The following is a 27468-nucleotide window of genomic DNA, read 5'->3' on the forward strand; positions in this document are numbered from 1 at the left end:
AGACAAAGAAACTAATTATAACAAATAGTCATAGTAATGTATCTGTTGGCTATTTTGCCTAAGTATTTGAACTAATTTTGCTCAAGTCTTGCAAGAATAGTGGTGAGCTCAAACCCCTGCTTATCATCTCACTTCCGGCCAGCTTCGAAATCACAAACCTCTGTCAATAAAACCCCAAAATGTTTTAGTATAATCTTAAGACATACAACTTCCAAGCTTAGAATCCATCAAATGATCTATCAATATTTGTAACACAGCAAGGAGAAGGGTGACATCTACTATGGCATATGATTAAACAAAAATTTTATGTTAAGAATAATAATAATCATATAATTATAAATACAGATTGCAATAGAACTATTCTGTGTGTACATCACCCAATTCATTTTGGAAGAAAGGAAGTACAAAATCTGTATGTACAGAGAAGAGCTGTGTGTCCAGGAAGAGCTGTTTCATGCCATACAAAAACAAATACATTGGGGATTGATTAATTATGTTCGGTTTGAAGCATTCACAGAAAGCAAACTAAAGATTTTGTAATGTTCAGAGCAAAGCATTTGTTGATTATTTCAACAGTTTAGTGACATTATATACATATCTCAGGAAACAAAGTCAAATATGAATCGAATGGACAATGATCTTAGTTCACAAGACAGAAAAATAACCGTTAATATATAACACTGAGCATTAGAAACATACCTTCATAAATGGTTGATCTCGATAGGGGAAGGATTCGATGAAACTGTCCTTCAAGAGCAATGATACCTATATTAAACACAAAGGCCTGAGTCATACCATCATGCCTCCTCACGATACCAGGGATATCAGTGGCCTGAAGACAAAAAATACTATAAGTGAAATTGTAGAAGAAATCATGGAAATATGGGTAAAATTTACTAGCATTGGAGACAATTGCAAACCTGAAAATTCTGGTAGCTCAATGTAATATGGCCCATTAAACTATTATACACTTAAAATTATTCTGTTGTATAGAATTTAAAATAGAATAGTATACTGTTATACACTCGAAATTCTTGAAACTACAGCAATTTACTGTATGCATGTTTCGGTGAGCAATCTTGAACAACAAAAATCAAAATCTTTATCATCACCACAATCTAATTAAATTTTAAATATTTGTACCAAGTCATGAGTAATAGGACAAAGAGAACGCAATAATTTAATCTTATCCTTAGTTTATAATGAAACCATAAAATGAAAAGCAAATATACCTCATCAATCCAGTCCCACCACCGGGAACTCCGTCTGAATCCGGTTCCTAACGACATTATACATCAAAGGCTCCTGTCGTTCACCTAAAACGCAAGAAAAGATTAAGCAAACAATTTTTTAACTGCTCTCGGCCTCCAGTTTCTGCAGTATTTTGCTTTAAAAAATTATGAAATAATCAATAACGTATTGATAACAATGATGACCAGTGGTGGGATGTAAACCCCACTGATGTCATAAGACAAGCTCAGAAAATTGAATGTCTAAAATAGGAGACTAAGGCCAGCCATGAAACAGTGGTAATTTCATGAGTACTTCTAGTCTCCTATGTGAAATAGTGGTATCAACATGACATAGCTCTATATGAAACTGTGGTATCAACATGAAATAGGAGACTAAAGCCAAATGCCAGCCTAGAAACTGAATGTTTGAAAGTGATTTTTTATACAGAATAGTAGTTGATCTGCCAAAAAAGCACACTACCCTCATAATCCCTAAACCAACAATTCTTTAATATTGAGAATACTAAAGAAGTGCCTTCAGGCATTAGCATGAAACAACACAAGTGTTAAAGAGCACTCTTGCCAAGCACCAAGGGTACATAAAGGAGAGAACTAAAGAATCAAAACTTTAAAAGCCATACCTGTCTACATCTTATTGTAGACAAGATGTCACTAACCGTTTGGTCTTTTATTAAAAGATATGCAGACTTGTTGGAGCCAACAGAGAAATTTGACATTGTCACTGACATAGTAGAGTTCTGCAGTAAATTAACATATTACATCAAAACACAATACTCATAATCAACAAATGCAGCTAGCAACATTAAGTATAATGGAACACAAAAATAGATCCCCAAAAGGGAAAACTAATAACAGGCAGCTCTAGTTCAACTAAAGAAGTGGAAATTCAAAACAAATCGACTAAAAAAACAATAGGGGATCCTAGTAGTAGAGATGAGAGAAAAGCAGAGTAAAACATTCAAGTTATCAATCTGCAAACTGGCCATCTGACAGGAGAAATGCAGAGCTTATTGTTAACTTCTAAACATTGATACTCAAAAGGTTCTTGATCTGACCCTTTTCTTTCATCAAGAAATGGTTACCTTGCCCTAATTCGAATATGAAAGGGGGTTCCCTTTTCAAGGCTTTAATTGGAGTATTCTCCACAGCAAATACTATTCTAAGTATTCATATTCATCCACAGCACACATATACATATATAAACAAATATAGAAAACTTCAACTGTAAAAAAAAAAAAAAAATAGCAAATATAGATAACAGGAAACACTTACCAGCGGTGGGCGAACTGGTCGGCAGCTATCGCAAGGGAGGTAGACCCCTCGTCGGCGGCAACAGTTTTGTCGCCTTTGTCGGATTGTCGATAGAAACAGAACCAAAAAAAATACAAAATAAGATAACAATAAACCCTTACCGGCACTGGGCGAATTGGTCGGCGGCACAGCAGGGGAGGCAGAGCCCTTGTCCGCGACTACCGCAGGGAAGGCGGTGCCCTCATCGGCTTCGTCTTCGGTTGCAGCTTTGCTTGGAATCTTGGAGACCGGAGGAAGCGAGGAGGGAGACTTGGGTAAGTTAGGGTTTCAAATTTCTTTTTGAAAAGACAAAGCAATCAGCGGCGGCTATGGCGATGAAGGCGGTGGTGGAGGTTCACGGTAGAGTTAGATTTGAGAGAGTGAGAAGGGAGAGTGTGGACTGTGGAGGTTGTGCGTAATCTGAGTGAGGGGGTTGCGGTGTTGAGAGCTGGTGAGATGCAAGCGCCCAAAAACAAAGTTTTGGTGGGAATAGATTTTAGTGAAATAATTTTTACGCATCATTAGTGAGAGTAATAACATCTTTTTTACCAATAGTGAGAGCAAACTTTTTAAATAAAATTAAAATTAAAATTTCGTCACCAAATCATAAATATTTAGCTAGAGTAATTTTTTACCCTCACAAAAACTATGCAAATACTATATTTAGTGAGGGGTTTTTCTACCCGTCACTAATTTTTTGTCACTAAAAGTTGTTTTTCTTGTAGTGTGAGATGGAACCAAAAACACAAGATGGACTTAGATCTTACCCTCCTAGATGCCCAAATAGGTGAAAGGTTGAATCTTGGAAGAAAATCTTGAAGTCTTGGCAAGGTCTAAACTTAGCTTGGAGGAAAAGCTACTCACCTTTCTAGAGAGAAGGTAGAGCTAATGTTTTAGAAAGTGTAAGGGGTGAAATGAAGATGTCTTCTAGGTTAGGTTACAATACTAACACATGGTGAAAGGTCAAGAATGCCCTTAATAACATTTAGAAAGTGTAAGGAACAAGGGAACACCCTTCAAAGCTCAAGGTACAACATGACTTTGAAATTGACTAGTCAAATGCTAGTCCTCAAGTATTAAAAATCAGGATTTTAGGAATTAATTCCTCAATTGAAATAGGATTAATTACTCAATTAATCCATGGATCGAATGCGGAATTTTGGGGTGTCACATCCTCTCCCCTTCAAAGAAACTTCATCCCCGAAGCTTGGGTACGACGAATTAGAAACAAACGGTGATAGGGAACAACATTGTGACAAGAGGTTCAAGAACGAATCCTTTCGGTCAAAGCTCAAAAGATTTTCACAAGAATTCCAAACAAGAAAGAAGGCATAACAATTCCTGAATTGGCAAGAATTTAACAAAGGAGTAGATTGAGCATCACAAACTCTAGATTTAACACCAACACCGACTTCTAGATAACAACCCAGAAATAGACAACCAACACTAAACACATGCTACTACTACGAAGCTAACTAAGCCTCAAGGCTACAAGCAAAGCAAGCACAAAAGCAACAACAAGCAACCAAACAACGGCAACAACGGCCAAAGAAAAACAACTACAAGGAAGAAGGCGAACAAGGTAACCGCAGCTACTAGAAAGACTCGCTCTCCGACTCTTCGTCCTCTTCAGACTCCTCGGCCTCCTCAAGCTCCTCCTCATCTTCGTCTCTACGGCTCGAACTGGCCTCAACCTGGTCTAGCCTCTGATGCACGACAACGAACTGCGTCCTCATGTAGGCAAAGCTCTCCTCGATCAAGCGGTTCTGCTAACGAAGCAAAGCAACAACACGCTCTTCATGCGACATGGAGTCGTGCTCCCTCTTGGTGCGAGCTTCTCTTCTTCGTCGGTTCTCTTCACCCTCCGAGTCGCTTTCTTCAACTGCAACGGCCTCCGGTGCTCCCACTTCGTCCTCAAGGTCGACTTCATCTTCGGCTTCCTCATCACCTCCCAAGCTCTGGACAGCGAGACTCAACTTCTCGGCATGGATTCCAAGCGCTGCTGCCAACTCGGCCCGTTCATCAGGTGCTTTCCTTGCAACTTCCTCAAGCGTGATGTACTCACCATCATCCAACAGAAACGGATTATAACTCCGAAGGTTGGTGGCATCCAACACTAGCTTTCCCACAACCTTAGGGTGTAACACCCCGAAATTTCAAGATATTTAAAACTTATAAAATAAAGGCGGAATCTCTTTAAATCCTAAAACGTAATACAAGAGCACGGGGTGTTATGCCACACCTGAGCCAGAGAACTCAGATGCACAGGCTAACTAACTAATATCCTTGATAATGTAAATGCATAAGCATGACACGCAGGCCGAAAGGGAAACTATCTACTTCTACGTTCCAATTTCTAGCGCGCTCCAGTGACTTATTCTTCTGTGCCTGAAAGCCAAATATATCTGTTCAGCGAGAGATGCTGGTAACCCACTCCAACGCGTTGAAATATAATACATATAGATATATATAGATATACGAAAACCATTTTGAGCATGAAGATATATCCTACGAACTCTAGCTTTTAAACCGGGAATGACTCGACAGATAAGGCTAGACACAAGCAATAGTTATAACAAGCGTATACAATCCACAACAGGCAAGACAGATAAAGTTGAGCACAATTAATAATCATAACCCAATATAAACAATCCCCAGCATAAATCCCATAGTCACATCCCCCAAGATACTCATAATCACAACTCATCAATATCTCATCACATAGCACACTTTGTTGGCACCACAGGACCAATCGCATGCCCATACATGAGGGTCAACGCATATAGCTCTGACACGGCCCCGCAGCACCCTGCCCCGTATCGCAACACGGAGGGGTCGATCGCAACCGACCGATGAACAGCAGCTCATCATAATGTTTGATCGCAACCAAACAGTGGACCGCAGCCCAAGAGTATGTCACCTGATCGCGGCCAGGAAAGTATGAACCGCAGCTCATGTAGAAACGTTTGATCGCAACCAAACGGTGGACCGCAGCCCAAGAGTATGTCATCTGACCGCAGCCAGCTTCTGAACGGCAGCTCAGGAATAACCAATCCGATCGCAACCGAATTGGGCTATCATGCACACATAACACATAGCAAGCACATGCAACCCACATTAACACATTGGGAAGGGGGAGAAAGCGTATAACGAAACCTATGCGTAATCCTTCACATACTAAGAATGGTCCTAAGGGGTTCATACTTCTTCCACCTAGGTCAACGGGATACCAATTCAACTAGCATGCAATATATAAGACTCATTAACCTACGAACGATACCCGAAACATCAAACTAGACACGGCACGATGAACGGAGTCCGTTGGGACACCACGGGGATCGGGGATATATCAAATGGGGAAGCCGGGGTCCCGAATGGGGGAGATTTCCAGCGGGTAGCCGGTGGGTGGGGGGGCCACCCGCCGGCTGCCCGCCGGTAAACACTGTTTCGGGCAGCGGGTCGCTGGCGGGCAGCTGCCCGCCCGCCGGCTGCCCGCTGCCGGAGACGCCCCTTCTGGCCGCGGGTAGGTGGCGGGTCCCCTACCCCCCCACCTACCCCCCACTGACTCTTTATACACAAAACGCCCTGGGAACCATTGTGGAACCCGAAACCATGCTTAGACACTTTACAACGCAATTAACGATCAACACGTAGACAATTAACTGATCAAATACGAGAAACGTACGGCACATAACCTATCATGCTTTTCTAAACATAATTGACACCCAAACATGCGATTTCCCCACCCAATACACTAAGAATAATATCATACGATACAACCTAGGGTTCTAATCACTTTTATACCAACAAGAATACGATTCGTCTTCTAATTACAAGATTCGGTAAGAATATCACATAAGCATCAAGAACATCACACGAGCATCAAGAACGCCAACAAGAACATCAACCTAGGGTTCTAATTACTTTTACATCAACCAGAATACGGTTCGTCTTCTAATTACAAGATTCGGTAAGAATATCACATAAGCATCAAGAACATCACACGAGCATCAAGAACGCCAACAAGAACATCAACCTAGTGTTCTAATTACTTTTTCATCAACAAGAATACGGTTCGTCTTCTAATTACAAGATTCGGTACAAATAACACATAAGCATCAAGAACGCCATACAATTATCAAGAACACCATATAATCATCAAGAACTCCATAGTTATCAAGAATCTCCCGATATCAAGATCACCCATGGAATTATCCCATCAATCATCAATAATAACATCACAAATCATCAATACACAATAATATGGGGAAATCCTACGGGGGAAATCATAGCTATGAAAATAGGTTTTGTTGAGACATGGGTTACCTCTTAGCCTTAATTAATTCCTTGGCTACGAAGGATCTTTCTTTAAGCTTTCTTGCTTTCTTGATTTCTTCTAAGGGGATTCTTGGAGCTCTTTTGGGGTGGTGGGGCGTTATTCTTGTGGTGGGGATTCTAAGTGCCTCCTTGTGTTCCCTATTTATATATCTACGAGTCTTACTTAGGCCTAATCACTATAGGTTTGCTAACTCTATTTCTTTTGGGATTAAGGATTGGGTTTAGGGATAAGGGCCCATGGACTATGGTGGGCCTCCCTAATTAATTATTGTGATTTAATTCTTTCTTTTGGGTAATTGGTTAAGTGATTAATTGGTTTTAGGGATCGTAACACGGGGTGTTACACTCCCCCCCCCTTACGAGGGGCTTCGTCCCCGAAGCCCGGTGCGTTAATCCATTCTTTCACCCCCTAGGCATTCCGCATCTTGGCCTCCCGGTTAGGAATGTGGCCCCAGGTTTTGCCTTAGCTGGGGTAGACTGGATTTCTGGTGGTGTTGTGATAGAAGGGTTTTGGGTCTACCTCGGTTTCCTGCGCTGGAACTAGATGCCCCACGAGTGCCCAAGGCGGCCTCGATCGCTGCTACCCTCTGATCGAGTGCGCGCGTGGTGCGAATCAAGGATGAGAACCCTTCTTCCATGATTTGGTTCTGTCTGTTGAGTTGTGCGAGAATGCGCTCATTGATCGAACCCTCGTTTTGTCCTCTCGGGTCCCCTCCTGGCCGTGGGTGCACTAACGGGTTAGGCCCGTCATCCTCCTCCTGTTCCTCATTTCCCTCCGAGCCCCCACCATCTTGCATGGCTCGCTTGAGCTTCTTGTTGGAGATGTCCAACCGGTCAACCAATTCTCTCCGCTCTTCCTCGGGTTTTTGGCAAATTTCTTCGAGGGTGAGGTAATGTCCCCCTTCGGTGTAGTAGATGTCGTTGCGGCGGAGGTTTTGGGCATTGAAAACCATGCCATTGGCGGTCTTGACCTCGGTGTGGCTTAGGTCCACCCCTTTCTTTTCCATGATCCAACTTAGGATCATCCCGTAGGGTAGACTAAGCCGGTTGTTTGTCTTGCAGAATTCCATGTGCTTTAGCATGAGTGCCGGCAGGTTGAACTTGATTTTATGTTTCAAGAGATAAGCAAAGGTGCACTCTAGGCTCCCTACGTCCTTGCTTTTATTATTGGTGGGCAAGAGGCTATCGGTTACAATCATAACCAATATCTTTTGCTCCGCCGATAGCCACTTTCGGTTTGGCCGTGTGGCCGAGGTGAACCCGTCCTCCTTCCCGAGTAGGTACCCGAGGTAATCCTTGTATCCCGTAGTTTGGGTATCAATCCACCCCTTTCGGTCATAGTTAGACACACCCGTGGTGGTCAATTTTAAGAGTCGGAAAGCACAATTTCCTTGCCACGGACCTTGGTGGTGATTTCTACCTTGTCACCTCGTTTGGTGGCCACAAGGTTTTGGTAGAATTCTTTCACCAAGTCGGGGTATGTATCCCCTTTGATGGCGAGGTAAGTGTCTAAAAGCCCTTGATGTTTAAGCATGTCAACCAATTCCGGAGAGAATTGGTCGGGTTCAAGTGCTTTACCTCCGATTACGGTGTAATCGGCATTGCTCCACTCCGGGGTGCGGATTCCGAGGGGTTTCTTTGGCATCTTGGTTTTCGGCTAGACGGCATTTTTCGGCAAGTCTCCGGCGAAGAGGTGGTGCGGGTTTCTGGCGACATGGCGGCGGCGGCTCGGCTTCGGCGGTGGCTCTGCGCGGTGGTGGTGGTTTTGGGTGGAGTTGGCAATGGCGAGGCGTGTGGCAGCGGGGTTCGTCCGGGTGGGTGGCGGATGGTGACGGCGTCGCGGGTTGCCTCCGGATAGCGCCGGTGGTGTGCGGTGGTGCGTTGCTTGGGCGGCCGGCGGTGGTTCGGCCGGTGACGGCGACGGGTGGGTGGTGGTTTCTTGGGCGTTGTTGGGTCGGCGGGGGTGAGAGGGAGAAGTGGGGAGAGAGAGGGGGTGTGGAAGAGGAAGAAGAGGAAGAAGAAGGGTTTTTGATTTGGGGATTTTTGTGGGTTTAGGGACTTGTAGGGGTTTTTAAGAAGAAAGTGTTCTCTTGAGGTTTCAAGAAACACTCCTAGCTTAGTGGTCAAGACCTTGGTCTTGTGTATGGGAGGTCAAGGGTTCAATTCCTATTGGCAACACTAGGCTTTTCTTGATGGTGTGGTCCCTGTCTTTTTCCCTCTTTTGTCTTCTAGTGATGGGAGGCTTGGCTTGTTATATAGTTTGTGGTTTCGTCTTTATAAGCAGGATCAAATTTTAATCGAATCTTTCATTTATAAAATTTCGAAGTAATCGCTAAATAAGTAGTTTTACTATGAAGGTGATTACAAGGAATTGCCGGTTTATCCTAGACAGAATTCGTCTTCTTGACCTTCTCCTGCGGGGTTTGTGTGATCCTCGTCTTCTGGGGTTAGGTTCCTCTCCTCGAGGTTGCTCGTTTTCCCGAGGTCGGCTTGAGTGCGACTCATGACGAATATTTTCCCGGGAGCGCCGTAGTTCCCTTGGTGGGTAGTGCCTCCGTGTTGACCTGTGGTGGTGGGGCGTGGTCTTTGGGGTTGAACGCACTGGAAGACCTTGTGCCCTTCTTCTCCGCAGTTGAAGCATCGCCAGGGGTTGCCCATGCAATCTTTCCCTCTATGGCTTTTGTTTCATTTTGGGCAAGGGAAGCTCCTTGGGTTTGCTTCATTGTTCCCTAGGGACGGTCTTTGGTTGGTCAGGTTGCTTGGTCTTGTGTTGGTGTCGTTTCTTGTCCTTTTTACTAGTGGTGCTCCCCCTCCGGTATTCCTTTTTCGTATCTGTTCCTGAACCCCGTGCTGGAGTAGTGGGATTCGATAGAGATTGGCGGCACTGGAGTAAGCCTCGTTGAAAGTCCGAGGTCAGCTTACCACTAGTGATTTTCGGGCTTCGAAGTTGAGGCCCGAGACGAATCTTTCTATCTTGGTTACTTCGGTGGGGACTAGCTCTGGTGCGAAGCACGCCAGTTCGAGGAATCGCTTGTGGTATTCCATGACGGTGGCTGTCCCTTGTTTCTGATAGAGGAACTCTTCGTACATGGATGCTTTCACGTGTGTTGGGTAGAATCGTTCTCGTAGTCGTGTTTTGAGGTTTTCCCAGTTGAACCCCGGTTCTTGTTGGTAAGTGGGACCCTCGTGGATCGACCAAAGATCGGCCTCGTGCCCGAAGTAGAATGAGGCTACCTCTACGCGACGTTCTTCTGGGCATTCTACTAACCCGAGAATCTTGTCGAGGGTCCGGATCCATTCCTCCAGGATCACGGGGTCCTCTTCTCCTGAGAACGTGGGCGGTCGATGGTTTGAAACTTGTCGGGCGACGTCTGAGTTCGTGTTTGATGGAGGAGGCGGGGGCCTGTGGTTGCGAAGAGCTATGTCGCTTAGTGCATGGGCGACTTGCGTTAGTTGTTGTAGCGTTTGGGTTAGGGGGTCGTGTGTGGTGGGTTCCGGAGTCCTCGATTGTCTTCTGTTGGGTGCCATGCTGTCGTTTTTCTGAGTCAATGTTTTATAAGAACATTAAATTAGAGCTTGGCGTCTTTCTTTGACGTGATAAGCGGAGGAAGGTTTTCTTTAGACAGGGAAGGAATAAAGTGAGGGGGTTTATGTGTAGGTTTCACAATCTCACTGCGCGTCCTATGTTCCTAAATACCTAGAGTTCAAGCCTAATGTCCTAAAGTCCGGTTTTAAGAGTCTTATCCTAGGGTCAAACTTAGGCTCTGATACCAACTGTAACACCCCGAAATTTCAAGATATTTAAAACTTATAAAATAAAGGCGGAATCTCATTAAATCCTAAAACGTAATACAAGAGTACGGGGTGCTATGCCACACCTGAGCCAGAGAACTCAGATGCACAGGCTAACTAACTAATATCCTTGATAATGTAAATGCATAAGCATGGCACGCAGGCCGAAAGGGAAACTATCTACTTCTACGTTCCAATTTCTAGCGCGCTCTAGTGACTTATTCTTCTGTGTCTGAAAGCCAAATATATCTGTTCAGCGAGAGATGCTGGTAACCCACTCCAACGCGTTGAAATATAATACATATAGATATATATAGATATACGAAAACCATTTTGAGCATGAAGATATATCCTACGAACTCTAGCTTTTAAACCGGGAATGACTCGACAGATAAGGCTAGACACAAGCAATAGTTATAACAAGCGTATACAATCCACAACAGGCAAGACAGATAAAGCTGAGCACAATTAATAATCATAACCCAATATAAACAATCCCCAGCATAAATCCCATAGTCACATCCCCCAAGATACTCATAATCACAACTCATACATATCTCATCACATAGCACACTTTGTTGGCGCCACAGGACCAATCGCATGCCCATACATGAGGGTCAGCGCATATAGCTCTGACACGGCCCTGCAGCACCCTACCCCGTATCGCAACACGGAGGGGTCGATCGCAACCGACCGATGAACCGCAGCTCATCATAATGTTTGATCGCAACCAAACAGTGGACCGCAGCCCAAGAGTATGTCATCTGACCGCAGCAAGGAAAGTATGAACCGTAGCTCATGTAGAAACGTTTGATCGCAACCAAACGGTGGACCGCAGCCCAAGAGTATGTCATCTAACCGTAGCCAGCTTCTGAACCGCAGCTCAGGAATAACCAATCCGATCGCAACCGAATTGGGGTATCATGCACACATAACACATAGCAAGCACATGCAACCCACATTAACACATTGGGAAGGGGGAGAAAGCGTATAACGAAACCTATGCGTGATCCTTCACATACTAAGAATGGTCCTAAGGGGTTCATACTTCTTCCACCTAGGTCAACGGGATACCAATTCAACTAGCATGCAATATATAAGACTCATTAACCTACGAACGGTACCCGAAACATCAAACTAGACACGGCACGATGAACGGAGTCCGTTGGGACACCACGGGGATCGGGGATACATCAAACGGGGAAGCCGGGGTCCCGAATGGGGGAGATTTCCAGCGGGTAGCCGGTGGGTGGGGGGCCACCCGCCGGCTGCCCGCCGGTAAACACTGTTCCGGGCAGCGGGTCGCCGGCGGGCAGCTGCCCACCCGCCGGCTGCCCGCTGCCGGAGACGCCCCTTCTGGCCGCGGGTAGGTGGCGGGTCCCCTACCCCCCACTGACTCTTTATACACAAAACGCCCTGGGAACCATTGTGGAACCCGAAACCATGCTTAGACACTTTACAACGCAATTAACGATCAACACGTAGACAATTAACGGATCAAATACGAGAAACGTACGGCACATAACCTATCATGCTTTTCAAAACATAATTGACACCCAAAGATGCGATTTCCCCACCCAATACACTAAGAATAATATCATACGATACAACCTAGGGTTCTAATCACTTTTATACCAACAAGAATACGATTCGTCTTCTAATTACAAGATTCGGTAAGAATATCACATAAGCATCAAGAACATCAAACGAGCATCAAGAACGCCAACAAGAACATCAACCTAGGGTTCTAATTACTTTTACATCAACAAGAATACGGTTCGTCTTCTAATTACAAGATTCGGTAAGAATATCACATAAGCATCAAGAACATCACACGAGCATCAAGAACGCCAACAAGAACATCAACTTAGGGTTCTAATTACTTTTTCATTAACAAGAATACGGTTCGTCTTCTAATTACAAGATTCGGTACAAATAACACATAAGCATCAAGAACGCCATACAATTATCAAGAACACCATATAATCATCAAGAACTCCACATAATCATTAAGAACACCATAGTTATCAAGAATCTCCCGATATCAAGATCACCCATGGAATTATCCCATCAATCATCAATAATAACATCACAAATCATCAATACACAATAATATGGGGAAATCCTACGGGGGAAATCATAGCTATGAAAATAGGTTTTGTTGAGACATGGGTTACCTCTTAGCCTTAATTAATTCCTTGGCTACGAAGGATCTTTCTTTAAGCTTTCTTGCTTTCTTGATTTCTTCTAAGGGGATTCTTGGAGCTCTTTTGGGGTGGTGGGGCGTTATTCTTGTGGTGGGTATTCTAAGTGCCTCCTTGTGTTCCCTATTTATATATCTAAGAGTCTTACTTAGGCCTAATTACTATAGGTTTGCTAACTCTATTTCTTTTGGGATTAAGGATTGGGTTTAGGGATAAGGGCCCATGGACTATGGTGGGCCTCCCTAATTAATTATTGTGATTTAATTCTTTCTTTTGGGTAATTGGTTAAGTGATTAATTGGTTTTTGGGATCGTAACACGGGGTGTTACATAGGGAGGCAACCATTCACACTAACACCCTTCCTAACCAAGATCCAACTCAATACCATCCCGTAAGGCAAACTCTTCCGTTTTGTGATCTCGGCAGAACACCATGTGTTGCAACATCAAAAGCAGGCAAGTTGAACTTAACCATGTTCTTGAGACAGAAGGCAAAAGTGCACTCCAACTTACCCAACAACTTGCTCTTGTTATTGTTCGGCAACAAATAGTCCGACACCAACATCACCAAAATCCTTTGCTCCGCAGTCAACCACTTCTTCTCCGGCCTTGATGCTTGAGTGAAACCACTCGTACGGCCTAACAAGTAGCTCAAGTAGTCACGGTACCCCATGGTATCCGTACTAATCCAAGAATGACCACTATACTGAGCCACTCCGGTAGCAGTCAAACTCAAAAGCTGAGCTAGCCTCTTTTCCGAAAGCACAACCTTCACACCTCTCACTTTAGAAGTGATCTCAAGCTTATCACTCTCCTTTGTCACAACCATGTGATCTTCTAGGCATGGTAAGAGATGACCCAAAGCTCAACAAATAAAGCCCACAATTTCTTCTTCACACTCACGTTGCCTCTCTCTCTCTCTCTCTCTCTCTCTCTCTCTCGAGCTCTCTCTCTCTCGCGCGGCTGCTCTCGGCGACGCGGCGCACAGCAGGTCGGCGGCGGCGGCTCCGGCGAACAGCGACGGCGGCGGTTCGACAGTGGTGGGGCGACGGGTTGGTGGTGGTGGAGCTACGGGTTGGGGGATGGGGTTTAGGGGTTCTCACGGGTAGGAAGGAGAAAAGAAGAAGAAGAGAGAATTTGGGATTTTAGGGATTTGGGAGAAATTGGGAAAAAGATGATTTAATTTGGGGATTTTGGGTAAAGTGGGAATTTATGGTTTTGATGGAATTAAAATTGGATAAGTTTAAAGAAAGACAAATGGCTCAAGTGGTTTAGAAGTTGGGTTGGTAAAGAATAGGCTCGGGTTCGAAACTCAAGGGTTACAATTAAATAAACATTAAATTTGATATTATCTTTTTTATAAGATACCCAAGAAGGAATTTTGACCTGAATTGGCTATCTCCAAATCCAAGAATACTTGAAGAATTTGGGAAGTTCACAAGGAAATTGTTGTAAGAACAACCAAGGTTAGGGATTGTAGAATTGGTCTAAGTTCAAAGCATTCCACAGATAGATGACTAACTTCACAACGAGACTTATGTGCCAACTAAGGAAGTCACTTAGCGAGAAAAGTCTACAATAAGCTCCAAAAGAATTGCTATCAAGGAAAAACATGCCAAGGATTGCCAAGCAAAAGACAACTACGAAACACAAGATAACACTCAAGACAACAACGAACACGATGATCACGGGAAAAACAAGGATAGGCTAGAGGAAAGGGTTACCTGCCAACTCTTCCTCCACCAAGCCCTCCGACTCAGCCTGTGAACGCGTCATCACGAAGACCCTCCCAGGTGGCCTAGCTCCAACTGCTCCGCGACCCGAGCTAACTCCCAATGCTCCTCCAGCTCCCGGGGGTGGCGGCAACGCTCTCTGACCGGCTAGCTGAGGACGCTCCGCGATCTTGTGACCTCGATCTCCGCATCGGAAACACTTAAACGCCTGGCCAGGACAAACTTGGCCCGCGTGCACCTTCCCACATCTTCGGCACGGAAGCAACTTAGCTTGGTCCCCTTGCTCCATCATTTTAGGTCCTTGAGATGAAGATGACACCTGCTTGGCCTGGAAACCCGGTCTTGGCTTCTTAAAGGTAGAAGAACCTCCGCCCTCAGTCCTCTTCCTAGCTTGCTCGTACGATCCTCTCTGAAGCTGCTGCACGCGAAATAGATCGGCGACACATACGTAAGCGTCCTTAAGAGAACTCGGCCTACTCACAGTCAAAACTTTTCGCGCCTCATAGTTCAGACCGGCCACGAATTTCTCGACTTTAGCGAGTTCTGTAGGCACGAGCATCCTCGCAAAACGTGCCAACTCCAAGAACCTCTTGTGGTATTCAACCACAGACATGGAGCCTTGCTGCAGGTGGAGGAACTCTTCATACATGGCAGCGCGCACATGTGTTGGGTAGAACCTCTCGCGCATTCTGTCCTTGAGCACGGTCCAGTCGAACTCGGGTTCTTCAAGAAGAGCCGGACCTTCATGGACCCACCACAAATCCGCTTCTTGGCAAAAGTAAAACGTTGCCATCTCCACTTTCCTTTCTTCGGGGCAGCCCACAACGGTAAAGATCTTGTCAAACACCCGTAGCCACTCTTCTAAGACTACCGGGTCTTCCTCGCCGGCGAAGGTTGGCGGCCGATGTCCCGACACTAAACGTCCGACATCACGGTGCCCAGCAGGAGGAGGAGGCGGCACAGCGTGATTGTTGTTCAACAAAGATTCACTGTACGTCTGCATGGTCTGTGTCAGCTGGTGGAGGTTCTGAGCGAGCTGCTCGTTGGTTGGGGTTTCCGGGGTGCGTGCGCGAGGACGAGGAGGCATCGCACTTCTACAACAACAACATGATTACGAAAAGATAGCAAACAAGCAAAGAACAAAAAGCAACACACAGCTCACCGCGCAACCTAGAGTCCTAAGGCTAACACTTAGCATCTTAAGGTCGCTTAGAGGTCTCAAAACACACTTAACCACTTAGAAAGTCTAGACTTAACTCTTCCTAGGCTCAAACCTAGGCTCTTATACCAACTGTAACACCCCTCCCCCCAAAACAAGGTATAATAAAAGCCTTAACGCATGCAGATAACGTAACAAAACACTAGCACAGCGGAAGAAAAATGATAACCGGATAACATAGAATCCAAACGGGGGTGTTATGCCACGCTTATCAACACGATAAACGCTATGGGCAAATCTGCATGGTTTACATCTATCTAAAAACTCATAAGTCTAAAAACCAAATCGGCTCACAGGCCGTACAACAAGGGAAAGATACTACACTATCGGGCACTAGACATCGCGCTCGACTAGACATCACCTGTAAGAACAAAAAGATAAACATGGGACGATGCCCGGTCAGCGAATAATGCTGGTAACCCACCAATACATGTGAAATAACATACATAAGTAAGGTATAAGGTGTAAAACCATTTTCGAAATGGAATACATATATATAAGTGTAAGACCAAGAGTCAAAGCCAACATAAGACTCAACAATCTCACAAGCAACACGGGAACACATCCCAAGACCACAAGAACAACACGACTCACCAAAGAGTCAAGGCATGATCTATCATCACTCAATAGATCAAAACCCGACAAGTACAACGCGAAAGAATAAGACGCACACAACCGGCAACACATGCCAAGGCCACACATGCCTTTGTGACTACACAGGTCACAAGAGAAGAACACACAACACCGGCTACAATAGCCCTCGTGACATCACCCATCACGAGTTGGTATGCCTGCCTTATGCCCTGTTCCAACCTTATGGCTACCCCCAACCTTGTATCTTCATTCCAACCATTACCTCCAGGACCCCTTGTACTTCTTAGTCCAACCTTTTCCCTCCTGGGACTGTCGTCCCCCCACCAACAAACCACCAACAAAACCACCAATTTCATAGTACATAAGGTACCGTTCACACACATGGAGACACACGCCTTACCCAAGAAAATACGTGAACCTGACACACAGGTCACACCTCCATAATCACGTCATGGCCACCACGAGGACCGCTGCAATACTGTTGGTCCCGAAAGGGTGGCGAGAAGTCTAGAGGGGGGGGGGATGAATAGACTTCTCTAACTTTTTAAACTTTCTTCTAAAACACACAAGGCAAATAACACTTTGGTAATTTCAACTCTAAGTAACAAGCATCAACAAGATAAACAACTTAGAGTGTGCAGCGGAATAAGTAGCGGTAAAGTGTTATGCTTAATAGTGCGGTGCTCAAAGAGATATTCTAAACATGCAACACGTTAGAAATACTTGATATGGTTCAAGGATGATGTATGCAAAGTTTGGCTTGCATGCAAACGTGGGAACTATCAAACCCAGACAGATAAAGATATGCGATAAATCGTAATCGGGTTAGTTCGCAGTTAGAATAAGCATGCACAAAATATATGAGCAGTATGTAAATAGAGAGCGAGATTTATAGTGGTTCAGAGGTGGTGTAATCCTCCTAGTCCACTCTTCTCCTTTCACTTCAAGGAGGAAATTCACTATTCTTCGATCACCCAGATACAATAGTGAATAAGTGTCCACCGACACTTCTCCGAGTGCTTCGCACAAAGCTACACTCCTCCAAGGTTTTACGCAAGCTCCTCTTGTTACTCCGCCTTCCCGAGTACTTCGCACCAAGCTGTACTCCTACACCACGAGAACTACGCACAAAGCTACGTCCTCACAGGATTTTCACAAGCTCCTCTTGTTACTCTGCCCTTTACACCGAGTGCTACGCACAAAGCTACACTCAACCAGGGTTTTTCACTCTCTCTAGTTACTCCGCCCTCTTTCTACACTCAGTAGAGAATCTACAAAGAGATAAAAAATTTTCTCTCCCTCAGACTTGAATGTAATTCTATGAAGCTCTGTTTTCCCCCTTTTCGGCTAATAAAGAAAATATAGCTTGTATCTTTTGCTTGTATGTCTTAGCCGTTGTTCAAGTTGTTGAACTGCTCTATCACTTGGGGTTGTTATCTGTACTTGTCTTCAAGTCTGCTTGGACAATTTATAGCTAGTGAAAGTTATTTGCCCGTTGATCAACTTTCGATCTCGATCATCCATTTTGAATTGTAGTTGATCAAAAGATATTGTCAACTTGATCTGAAATATTAGGTAGATGTCATTTCTCCTTTTGTCAGATGATTTGAATAATTTGCCCGTTGCCGTGTCTTGAATTTTGTAGCCTCCAAAATTTTAATAAGTTCGGCGCGGCAAGCTTGATATTTCTTGTTCTTCATAAATGTTCTGACATGTCAAGTTGATCAAATAATTTATCTGCTGATTCTTGCTTGAGTATAAAATAATTTCTCCGCGAATCAGCATTCTTCGAGCGTCTCCAGTTCCACCGAAAAAACTTGATGTTCAGATGAAAATATATCAGATATTTTCTCCTTTGTGATTCTAACAAAAATGATATACTGGAACCTCTGTAAAAACTTCATAGTTGTCCATGGTGAGATGCTCTGTTTCAAATTTAAGCTTGGTCCACCATACTGGGCGTGTTTATAGCTTGTGAAACTTGTGCATTTTACTTAGTCTCCATACTCTTAGCTAGTCTCCAATATATTAGAGCTAGTCTCCCATACGGTCTAATATACTTGAGCTAGTCTCCCATACGGTGGAGGTTAGTCTCTCATACGGTCCAAGCTAGTCTCCATTCGGTCCAAGCTAGTCTCCCAAGTAAGTTAAAAATGCTTCACTTCAGATTTGAACTTAGGATCATTTGGCATAGCTCACACACGTTTCTTCTAACTCCTCTAGCATAGTTCTTGGTGACTTATTCGCATCATAATTTTGTTAAGCTATAATCCCGCTTAACATCTAAAATCAACTTGTGATTTTCCAGACTTGTACATGGGTTGCATGATATGGGTGCACCATACTCTGTAGACTTAAACTGACTCAAATAGAATAAAAATGGGGACTACTTGATTTTTCAAAAATACATTCGGCTCATCAAAATTTAAAAAATATTCCTAACAATTTCCCCCTTTTTGATGATGCTGAAACTTATACCCAAGTCATTTTGGCTTTGTCAATTTTGAAAAATAATTTCTTTTTATTCCATTTTATTTCGACTAGCCAATTGACGGGTTTGACAAAAATTGAGACTTAGAGATTTTAAAATTGGACGATCCTAAACGTATACTTGAGAATTTGATCGTGGGGTATTTAATTTTCTTTTAGCTTGAATTTTTCTTCCCCCTAAATTTTATATTCTCATTTTATACGTGTTACAATATTAATTCTAAGTCCAAATTAAAATCTTGTGACATAAAAACACAAAATAAATAAATTAACTAAGACATATACTAGTATGGTACGAAATATTGTCACCATGCAATTTCAACCCATTTTAGCTTAGCATAGATATGATATCAAAGAGTAATGTGCTAGCTAAAATAATTTATACACCAAAAATTGATTTGTCAATCGAAATTTTTTACCTCCCTCTCAACTTTGCATTGATGTATGCCCGTAGCTTCTTGAAGTCATCTTCGTAGCTCTTGTTTTGGTACGGGGCAGTCACTTGTCCAATGATGTAGTAGCCGTAGGCTTCTCTTATATTTTCTCCTCTCAACACGTCGGCTTCGTGCCAAGTAATGCACTCATCAAATGTTCGGCCATCGCTCATTTGCTCACTTCGGTGTCCGAACTCCGTTTGAAGCTCTTGCAATTTTTGTATCCTCGTGGCAATTGGCTTCGGCATAGGTGCAATCGGCGTAGGTGGAAACACACCTTGAGGAGTTGAGCTTGAGCTAGGACAAGTACCTCTAAGATAGTCTATCATGCTCCCTCGGCTTCTAGGTGTTGTTGGTGGTCGGACAAGTTCCACAAGTGGTCCTCTTGGTCGTGGAGCCCTCGGTTGGGATGACGCATAAGCATAGGCTTGTGGTACAAAATGACTTGCCAATCCTTCCCCCTTTTCGGCAGCATTGATGAACCTTTGAAAGCTGTCGGTGGAAGAATTTTGCTTGTCACGAACTCCTTCAAGTAGATCCAAGTTGATACGGGATTGTTGTAGAAGGCCATTCACTTGTTGCTCCAAAAGTTTAAGCCTTGAAGTTGTTTCGGACCCACACTTTCCCATTTCAACAAACAATTTGATCACTTCATTTTTCAATTCTCCCTTGGCCGAATCAATTTCATTTTTCAATAAGCCTTGCCTATTGAACAATTGCACAACACGGTCCACCATGTCCTTGTGGTAGCCATCAAGCTTGTTATCCATTGCATCCACCTTGGTGTTTAATCCTCCCGTAGACTCTTGAAGAATTGCTTTGACATCCCCAACAATTTGTTCCCTTAAGGCTTGAGCATTGAACGTGGGTTCACTTTGTACGGGTGGCGTTGGATTCGGCAATGGGTGTGCAAAATCATCTTGCGTTGTGGTGATCATTGTGTCAACAAGATTAGGTTCGGCTTCCTCGGTGTTGTAGCAAATCATCAATGTATTTCGGTTCCTTGGATGGTGTTGATCATAAAACTCATAGCAAGGTGGCAAATTCCTTGTCTCATCCAAATTTAAAGAAACCCCTTGACTTGGTGCATTTTCATCTTCACGAATAGACTCCGTAACCTCCGTGACGGGATGTGGAAAACAAGACTCAAAACTCAAATTTTCATCCCCGACATTTGCAGGATACGGATCAATCTCCGGGAGCCCTACATCATCATTCCTCACCAAAGATCCCTCTCTGGGTCCTCTTCGGCTATCCTCCAAAGACAAAACGGTTGCCCGGCGAATATCATTTGCGTCAAATTCACCTATAGGCACTTCGGATGTGGCTTCAACTAGGACACTTTTCTCGGTTCTCTTCTTCCTTGCAAGTTTAGTCAAGAAGCATGAATTAATTACCGAAAGACGGGTAACTCTAGCAAGGTCACGTGAGCCTATCCAAATCAACACCAATTCTTCTCTTTCCAATGTATTTGGCCCTATTGTTTCGGCCAACATGCTATGGTCTCCTAATCTCCATGCTCTCCATTCTAGTGCTCTTTTATACTCCTCCAAAAGTGCACTATCCGCCCCAATTGTTGATATCTCATCATCACTTCCAACTTCAACTAAGTCACTCACACCAACATCAACTTCCATTCTATTTGCCTCAACAAACCCGTGGCTCTCAAGGATAATTGGGTTCGGATTTTGAGTGGTTAAGGGTCTTGAGATTGGGTGGCTTGATTGTTCTTCGTTGGATCGGACGGCATGGGTGTTTGATCCTTCATGGCTAGGTTCTCGGATATATTGTTTAAGATTTTGGAAGGGGTTGGGCAATTTTCTTTTTCGGGTGGGTTTTGGTAGGCTTGTGGGTAAGGTAGGATTTTTAGGTTCATTGGAGTTGGGTGGCCGAAAGAGGTAGCTATGGTTTGTAATATGTTTGGCTTTGGTAAGGGTGACATTTTTGGTTCTCAAAATCTCACCAACGGCAAACCCGTAACCTATCTCCTGTTGAAACCATCCATCCACCAAAGGCTTGGCCTTCCTTATAGACTCACACAACCTTCCAAACATAAAGGCACCCAAATCCACACAAACATTATTCAAAATAATGTCCATAATCAACAATTTTTCTTTTGACAACTTGTCACGGCAATGATACCGGGATTCTACACATTTATGAACAATATCCAACAACAATCCATAATCCTTTTTTAAATCTCTCTTGTTGCCATTAACCTTCGGAGATAGCGGTGCGTTTGCATCGCGTACCTCGGCCCAAATGGCATTAATATCATGCACATGATTTTCTACCCTCAAACTCGATTCAACAAGATTAAACATCCTCCGAAAATCATCGAGATTAATTTCTACATCAACACCTTTGATCATAGAAATAATTGAGCCATTTTCTATTCTAGCATTCATGTAAAATTCGGTCACCTCATCTTTATAGAAACCAACATATCTAAAAGTGCAAAAATTTAACAACCCACAAGATTCGAGAGAGTTGATAATTGTTACCCCAATAGATTTGTCCTCCACTTGCTTGTTAAAGTCGGTGACATCAAGAATCATCCCGCTTAGTACACGGCTAGATTTCCTTGTCCCTCCGGTTGTGAATGACTCCATCTCCACTTGATTAATCTCCATTTGAGTAGAAATAGAATTTAGGAATTTTTGGGTGAAAGATTGATGTTTCGGCAGTGAGGTCCGAAATAGGATAGAAGGAATGGGTTTTTGGATTGTGAGGTTATTTGGGTAGGATTTTGGGTTTGGGTGATGGATTTTTGTGTGTAGAAGATTTTTGTGTAGAAAATTTAGAGTGGGTGTTAGAGCATTGAGAGATTTTGGCTTTCTTCTTGTGCTATGTTTCCGGCCGGCGAGAGAGAAGGAGGAAGAAGACTCTGAGTTCTTCTAGATTTCCAATTCTACCCGTTAGAATTGAGGGAGAAGGGTGAGAAATTCCTCTTTTGCCCTCTAGTGGGTAGAGAGAGAGTATTAATCTCTTTGAGGATAAATTTGACCTTCCATATGATTTAAATTTGCCAGCTCAGATTTATATACTCCATTTGTGAGTACATGGCGCCAAAAATTATGCTTCAAATAACCGCCAACCTGGAGCAAATCAGATAAAAAAAAATCTCGAAAATAATCTGTTAGACCAATAAATATACTCCAGATAAATATTATTATTTCAATTTCATATTTCAATAAAGCTGATTTTCTGAAAAGAAACCTGATAAAAATAAATTGATCAGACAGATACCTAATATCTGAAAAGAAATTTCAAGTTCCCAAATCATTTAAAACATTTGACTTTCTAAAAATTGGCCTAACTTTTTGACTTTTGATTTTCCAAATTTGGTAAGCATTCATCAGAAAATCTATTCTTAAACAAACTCAATTACACATGCAAATATCTAAATTCCCCCTAAATATATACAATTTCATCAAAATTAACCTAATTGAAAAAATTGTTCCCCCGAAATTACATACTAATCTCAAATTAATTTAATTAAACACATTTAGCAAACAAATTACACAAATCAATTATGCTAAAACGTGACAAATTAAATAGACATACGTATCACATATATAAATTACAAATTTAGGTACGCAGATTACATAAGATAAAATTATAACACATAAATTTTATGAAAACATGTACACAATTAAACATATATCATACGTACATACCAATTTAAATTAAAGCACATAGGTCACATAAATTACATGTAATATACACAGTACGTATCAAAAATTAACAAAAATTAAGAGTTAAGGAATTGCTTAGCTCATTTCGATCATTCCCATTTCCTGCCTTAGATTTGCAAAACGAGACTCACACAACGGCTTTGTGAGAATGTCGGCAATTTGATTCTCCGTGGGAACATGATCGATTTTCAAATCTTTCTTTTCGACGTGGTCTCGGATAAAATGGTGTCGAACGTCGATATGCTTGGTTTGCGAATGAAGCACCGGATTTTGGGTTATGGCGATTGCACTTGTATTGTCGCATAAAATGCTAACATTTTCGCACTTAATCCCATAGTCCAATAATTGTTGCTTCATCCACAAGATTTGTGCACAACAACTCCCAGCTGCAATATATTCGGCTTCGGCAGTGCTCGTAGCTATGGAGTTTTGCTTTTTGCTGAACCAAGAGACCAATCTTCCCCCTAAGAACTGGCATGTCCCTGAGGTACTTTTTCGGTCTATTTTACAACCTGCAAAATCTGCATCTGAATAACCAGTTAGTGTAAAATCTCCTTCTTTGGGATACCATAATCCCACATTGATTGTTCCTTTGAGATATCGAATTATCTTCTTGGTTGCAATCAGATGACTTTCTTTGGGCTTTGATTGGAATCATGCACATACGCCAACCGAGTAGGATATGTCCGATCTACTTGCGGTTAAGTATAGTAACGATCCAATCATCCCTCGATACATCGTTGGATCGACGTCTTTTCATTCATCATCTTTATCCAATTTTTGAGATGTACTCATGGGAATTTTGACTGAGGATTTTCCATCTACGCCAAATTTCTTGATAAGATCTCTTGTGTACTTGGCTTGATTTATGAAAATTCCTTCCTCAAGTTGCTTGACTTGCAGTCCCAAAAAGTAATTTAATTCTCCCATCATACTCATCTCGAACCTGTTCTGCATGAGCTTAGAAAATTTCTTACATAAAGATTTATCAGTACTTTCAAAGATATTGTCATCAACATAAATTTGTACTAATAAACTGTGATTATTTTCTTGAATTCTAAAGAGGATTTTATCGACTAGACCTTTGGTGAATCCACAACTACTTAAGAACATCGACAAGGTGTCGTACCAAGCTCGCGGAGCTTGTTTTAACCCATACAATGCCTTCTTTAATTTGTAGACTTGATCACCAACGTCTTTTACCTCAAAACCGGGTGGTTGTTCGACGTAAACTTCTTCTTTAAGTAAGCCAATAAGAAATGCGCTCTTTACGTCCATTTGATACACAATAAAATTCTTGTGCGCTGCATATGCTAGGAATATCCGTATTGCTTCGAGTCGTGCGACGGGGGCGAATGTCTCATCAAAATCAATTCCTTCTTCTTGTGAATACCCCTTCGCGACTAATCTTGCTTTATTCATAACAATGACGCCGTCTTCGTTTGCTTTGTTCCTAAAGACCCATTTAGTGCCAATTACATTTTGGTGGATTGGTCTTGGAACAAGTTTCCATACGTCGTTGCGCTTGAATTGATCTAATTCCTCTTGCATGGCATCTATCCAACTTGGATCGGCTAAAGCTTCATCAATTTCTTTTGGCTCCAGTTGTGATAGAAAACATGAGAACATTGCGTCTTGTTGTTGGTTCCTAGTAGATGATCGCGTCTTTACTCCGTCACTTGGATCTCCAATGACTAAGTCATGTGTGTGACTCCTTAGCCATTTCCGATTTGGTTGGAAATTTGTTGGATTCTCAGAGTTTCTTTCTTGATGTGATTCCACTTGTTGTGTATTATGGACGGGTGCATCTTCGGGTTCAACTACTGGAATTTCTTCTTGTTGAATTCTGGGTGCAATCTCAGTTGTACGTGATATTTCGGGTATCAGATTGGATGTTGCCTCAATTTGGTGAGTACCCGTATCACTTGATTCTTCTACTTCCTGCAACACATTATCTTCGAAATTGTCATTAGAAATAATTAAATCACGATTACCTTCACCATTTTTGCCATTATTGTAGTGATTTTCGTTCGAACACAACGTGAATCGATTCTTCTACCACCATGGTTGATTTGTTGAAAATTCTATACGCCTTGCTGGTGGATGAATATCCTAAGAATATTCCTTCGTCCGCTCGCTCGTCAAAAGTCTTTAATTGAGACTTTCCGTTAACAAGTACAAAACATTTACAACCAAATGTATGAAAATAGGTGAGATTGGGTTTTCTCCCTTTCCATAATTCATAAGGTGTTTTGTTATAAGACTTGTGGATTAGACTGCGATTTTGAGTATAGCACGCCGTGTTAATTGCTTCTGCCCAAAATCTTTTTGGTAGACCGGCGGCCGTTATCATGACTCGTGCGGCTTCCTTGAGTGTTCGATTTCTTCTTTCAGCTACACCATTTTGTTGCGGCGTTCGTGCGGCAGACAATTGATGTAAAATTCCTTGTGAATTGCAGTAAGATTGAATCACTCTGTTCGCGAACTCTGTTCCTCGATCGGTTCGTATTGTTGCAATCTTCATGTCCTTTTCAACTTGTAGTAGCTTTAATAGCTCTGGCAGCTTTGATAAGACTTCATCCTTTTTCTTGATGAATATTGTCCAAGTGTACCTAGAAAAATCATCAACAACAACCAAAGTATATTTCTTACCACTTATACTTACTGGGTCTACTGGACCAAATAAATCCATGTGCAGTAGACTTAAGGGTCTTGATGTTGACTCTTGAGCTTTGACTTTGAATGATGCTTTGATTTGTTTTCCTTTCTGGCATGCATCACAAATTTGATTTTTCTTGAACACAATGTTGGGTAGTCCTTCGACTAGATTATTTCTAGCAAGCTTGTTGATGGTTTTGAAATTCAAATGATTTAGCCTTCTGTGCCATTCCCAACAAGCTTCATTCGAATTATTTGCCATCAAGCATACGGATTCCTTTGTTGTGCTCCAATCTACAACATACATGTTTTTCTTTCTTGATCCGGCTAGTACGCCTTCATTCGTAGATTCGTCCTTGACTTGACATTTGCCTTTATAAAATTCTACAAGATATCCTTTGTCGCAAAATTGACTTGTACTAAACAAGTTGAATTTTAATCCTTCGACATAAGATACGTCATCAATTCGTAGACCATTTTTCACAATTGCGCCAGTTCCTTTTGTCATTCCATATCGATCGTTTCCACCGAAAACTACTTTTGGTCCTTCGATACTTTTGAACTCAACTAGACTAGCTTTATTGCCGGTCATATGTCGAGAGTAACCGCTATCGAAATACCAAACTTCCTGCAAGAGAGATTAATTATTTTTAGGCACCCATGCTTGATTGGGTCCTTTTGTGTTAGTAATTTTTGGCATCCAAATCCACCTAGATCCCACTGATCCAAGAGTAGGTGATTTGTAACCATTAAAGACTCTATAATCATAACGCACTTGCGAATAATGCTTTGGTGCGGGTTGGGAAGCAGATAGTTGCTTGATTCTATGAAAAAGAGCAAATCTGGACTTGGTCCATAGTTTGTCATCAAGCGACCAATCTTGTTTTGAGGGATATAATCTCCCAACCCCAATTCTCGGAATTCTTCCATATTCCTATGAGGTTTTGTTGCACTAGACTCGTTGGTTCTCTTTGGAGATACAAATTTTTGCCTTTTAAAATTTTGTTGCCTATCCGAGATATTAAATTTTTGATTCGGCTTTGCAACATTTTTCTTGGCATTTATTTCATTACCAACTCCTTGTCTCATTGTGCTATACTGACTTTTTTCACAAATTTTACCACTGGGACTTTATTAATTAAAGTAGTTGTAGAATTAGTCAGTTTCACAGGGGTTTGAGAACATTATGGATCGTAGCCTAGTCCGGCTTTATCTACAGCGGGTTTCTGCATGTTTACCATTTTATCCATTATTTTTGATGAATTTGTAAATGATGCGATTACTTCCCGAAGGTTATGTTCTCGAACCTCTCTAGCTTTGCACTCTTCTTGAAGTCGAACATTTTCGGCTTTCAAATTACTCATTTCATTTAGAGAATTTAGCAATTTTTGTGACATTTCTTCCTTTTCAAGAATTAACGTATTATTACGCTCTTTGATTTGAGTATGAGTGGCCATGACTTTTTGAAAATCTTCCATAAGACTTTGAAACGATTCTTGAGTCTTGAAAGAAGTGTCAACGGAACTAAAAGAGCTAAAAGAGCTAGAAGATACCACTTCGTCGATTTCACGCGCCATATAGCATTCCTCATTTTCGGGATGTTTTGCCCACTAGGCATAGTAGCGCCGTATCTTCTTGTGATGAATCACTCTCGTCGCTAGATGATTCTTCGGATTCACTTGCTTCTAACGGATCGCTTATTAGTGCCTTCCGTTTGCCCTTTTTGAATTTCTTTTCTTTGGATTTGTATTCCACCTGTGGAGAAT

At 42.5% G+C, this 27468-nt stretch overlaps 1 long non-coding RNA gene across 1 annotated transcript; it reads right to left on the bottom strand.

Moving 5' to 3' along the window:
• LOC109193697 lies at positions 1-27468 on the bottom strand. Its single transcript, XR_002056322.1, has 3 exons — positions 27458-27468; positions 19332-19337; positions 1-158 (listed from the first exon to the last, which is right to left on the bottom strand). It is a non-coding gene; the product is annotated as an uncharacterized LOC109193697 (long non-coding RNA).

This window comes from Ipomoea nil, unplaced genomic scaffold (assembly GCF_001879475.1).
Source record: "Ipomoea nil cultivar Tokyo-kokei standard unplaced genomic scaffold, Asagao_1.1 scaffold1900, whole genome shotgun sequence".
Classification (NCBI taxonomy): domain Eukaryota; kingdom Viridiplantae; phylum Streptophyta; class Magnoliopsida; order Solanales; family Convolvulaceae; genus Ipomoea; species Ipomoea nil.